Source organism: Amblyomma americanum, chromosome 5 (assembly GCF_052857255.1).
Source record: "Amblyomma americanum isolate KBUSLIRL-KWMA chromosome 5, ASM5285725v1, whole genome shotgun sequence".
In the NCBI taxonomy this organism is placed as follows: Eukaryota; Metazoa; Arthropoda; class Arachnida; order Ixodida; family Ixodidae; genus Amblyomma; species Amblyomma americanum.
The window spans coordinates 148,313,344-148,317,115 of record NC_135501.1 but is presented as its reverse complement, the minus strand read 5'-3'; positions in this window follow the sequence as shown (position 1 = coordinate 148,317,115).

Genomic DNA, 3,772 nt, shown 5'->3' with positions numbered 1-3,772 from the left:
CGTCACGTATGGTGTGCGCCTCTGATTGACTCCTCCGTGCTGCAGCTGTGCTTCTCCTCCTCTTCTCCCATGTGTGCGCCGTCAAAGCTGCAAGAGGCTTCAGGGACGTGCAAAGGTATACCAGAAATCCGTAAAATGTGGCTAGTAGTACAACGCGCCGCGGTGGCTCAGTGCTTAGGGCACTCGACTCCTGATCCGGAGTACCCGGATTCGAACCCGACCGCGGCGGCTGCGTTTCGATGGAGGCGAAACGCAAAAGGCGCCCGTGTACTGTGGGATGTCAGTGCACGTTAAGAATCACCGGGTGGTCAAAATTATTTACCGGAGACTTCCACTACGGCACAACTTTCTTCCTTTATCCCTCCTTTATCCCTTCCCTTACGGCGCGGTTCAGATGTCCGCCAAGATGTGAGACAGATGCTGCGCCATTTCCTCCTTCATCCCCTCCCCCCCCCCCCAAAAAAAAAAACAATTTTCAGTCTCCAGTGGCGCAATTGCACTAAGATAGTTATGAGGGATAGAAAGGAGTAATATGTGTCTCACAAAAAGTGTGCACCACGACCGCACCCTGACGGACAGTATATAGAAGAGTGTTATAGAAGGGATTTTGTAAAGTGCACTGACATCACACAGTACGCACTGGCGTCTTTTGCTTCCCCCCTTATTCCTCCTTAGCAGCCGATCGCCACCAAATTCGCAGCCTGGGCGCTCGAATACGCTGACAGGATGAGAGAAGAGCTGAATTTAAGAGCTTTCGTGAGTGAACACCCGTTTCCCTGTTTATGCTCATGCACAGTTTGCGAGAGCGAACACTCTCTTCGCTCATGCGCACTCTTTCGGAAATTAAGGATTAGAACTTGTGGGTTAGGACGCCACGTTTTGGTCAGACGTCCCCGCCCCTGCAGTAAGTTGTCCCTGCAATAAGCACACGGCTTCAAACTGCCGCAGCACTCTGCGCCATTCAATTTCACCCCATGGCTACACGATGACCCAGTAATCGCGGCTCGAGATGTTCATGCTCTAAGGTTCTGTTGCGCGCACTACGAAACGCACCAGTTTCGAATCAGGCGATAAGTGTTTCTCGATCCCTACGTATATTCGGCCGACCTACCTGAAATCCTTACGGTAAATTTCGTTCCACTCTGTCGAGGCTTAATAAATCGTGCTTTAGAACTACACGGTTGAGAGGGAGTATGATGTGTCGTATCCAACGGAGAAAATACAACAAAATGAATGAATGAATGAATGAATGAATGAATGAATGAATGAATGAATGAATGAATGAATGAATGAATGAATGATAGCGCTTTTTATTTGGGAAGAGAGGCTCGAGGCCGTTCGTTGGCGAATTGGGTTGTTTAGGAAGGGGAAAGTAGGGACGACAAAATAACGGACTAAAACATAAAGTCAGGAATGTCATTGTAGACTCGAAATTATTCCGATGTATTTCAGTTCTTTTTTACAAGGCGCAGTATCCGTGGCAAAGTACATTAACGCCCACGCATTTTGAGCATTCGTCGTACTCACATTTGCCCCTGTAGCAGTCCTGCAAAACAGATGTTACACATTAACAGCCGGCTAATAATTTTGTTGCTTCACTTGTGCTGAGCATACTATTCTAGAAATTAAGCAAACATCACCATGCTAAGCTCCAGATATACCATGGTTTGCTGTCTGAAGAGAGTTTCATGGGGGTGTTAGATCCCGGGCAGCGAGCAAAACATAAGTAACAATCTCAACAAGGCTGCTAGCCTTGTATAGCCAGGTCGTATTTTAAGGTATTGTACAGAAGCATTTGCGTCAAGAGCTCTGTTGAAAGCCAGTCAGCATGTGCGCTATTTCATAGCAAGGTCTAATTATGAGCTTAAGCACTGCTTGGGAATGGCTAGTCTGGAAGTGGTAGAGACGGAATAGGTGGGGCGCTGTGTTCTTCCTTCTTCTTTTCTTTATCATGACCTTCTTTGGCCATGTGCCGTTGCGCTGAAAAACAAATGACTTGACTCTGCAATTCCAACTAGCCCAACAGCTATCTCTACGGATTCTACTAGATGCCCCAGGGGATGGCGAACTACGAATAATTTAAAACAATAGATGGCAGCAACAGCCAGACCTCGCCCTCAAAGATGCACAATACTCCAAGTTCTCCTTTGGCCGCGCGGCCGCTATAATCCATCCAAGATTAATATCCGTGCATAAAATTGTTCGTTTTCTCTTCATTTTATGGAGGAGGTTATTAGCTCGAGCATCTGCTATGAAGTTTTGCACTGCTTCTGTCTCTCATACTAACAGTTTCCTTCATATTCGCATAACCTGTCTTCCTGTTCACAATTCTTTTGCCAGCTGTTTCAGGTACCGAATGTATATAGCTCCGATTCGTGACATACGCCGAGGAATTTCCGGGAACATTGATTAACATGGAGCCGACCGAGAAGCGAATTTTCTTCAAGCATTCTGAAATCTCGTGTTCAGTGGTAACGTACAGAAACAAGATGTTAACTATACGACACCCAAAGCAATTTTTAACTCACACCAGCGCGAAAAGGACACCGTTGACCGAAACCTTTGACTGCTAGCCCATCGCCGGAGCCACTCGCGCTACCTCCCCTAGGTCGTAACACCTCCGACTAGGCGGCTTCAAACGACATCTTCATCGTCCACACGTCCCTATGCGCTTCCATATTTTCAACCCGAATAGCGCTGCCTGCCTGGTCTTGGCAACGGAGCTGGATCAGTGAACAGATAGAAAGACTCGCCTGTGGCGCTAACGGCAATTTTATCCGTCCTTACACGAAGGCGAGAAGTTGGGCAAGGCGGCCAAGCACAACATAAGGCCGATTAACATCGGTCAAAACAATCGCGTGCACACGGTGGAAGTAGCAATAGAGATTGCGTTGCCCGCAAGATAGACGAGATGCTCAGGTTGTTTGGTTTGCATTATAGGGGTTTAACGTCCCTAAGTGACTCAGGCTATAAGGGACACCGTAGTGAAGGGCTCCGGAAATTTCTACCACCTGGGGTTATTTAACGTGCACTGACATCGCACAGTACACGGGCCTCTGGAATTTCTCCTCCATCCAAATTCGACGGCCGCGGCCTGGGTCCACTTTTTTTCGTTCAGCAGCCGAGTGCCATAACCACTGAGCCACCGCGGCGGCGGGTGTAGTCGTGTTCGCTCAAAGCGCTAAGAGGGGCGAGGGAACCCGAGTGCACTGATGTCCAGCCCTGAAAACCAGCCGATGGCGAAAGTACCCATAGCGGGGAAAGCTGCCGGTGAGACGCTAGGGCTCAGACGCTAGGGGAAGCCCAAAACAGAAGAGGCAGAGGTGACAGCGTGTTCAGCAGCTGAACGGCGAGGCCAGTAGTATAGTTTAGGTAGCACTATTTATGAGCCATCACGTGCCGGAATCTGATGAACGTTCCCTTCCGTGCCATCCATTGCATTGTTAAGGCTGGGGCGGCGCCTGAAAAATGAGCTGGTATTCTCTGTTCACGTTCATAACACCCCCTGTGATAGAGGAATTTCATAAATAAGTCGTTTTTGATGATCGTTGGTTAATATTGAGGGTGGTGGAAGTGATAACTGCCATAAAAGCAGATTTCTGCCGCATTGCGGAGTCTGCTCGCTTGGCGTCTGCAAGCTCATCTGCTGAAGGCGGCGCGGAAATCGAGGATATCTTTATTTTATTATGAGAGAGGGTTCGCAATAAAGCGGCGACGATAATAATACCTTGATAATACTGCGCTGGCCATTTCTGAAACGCCCTCAGCTGTG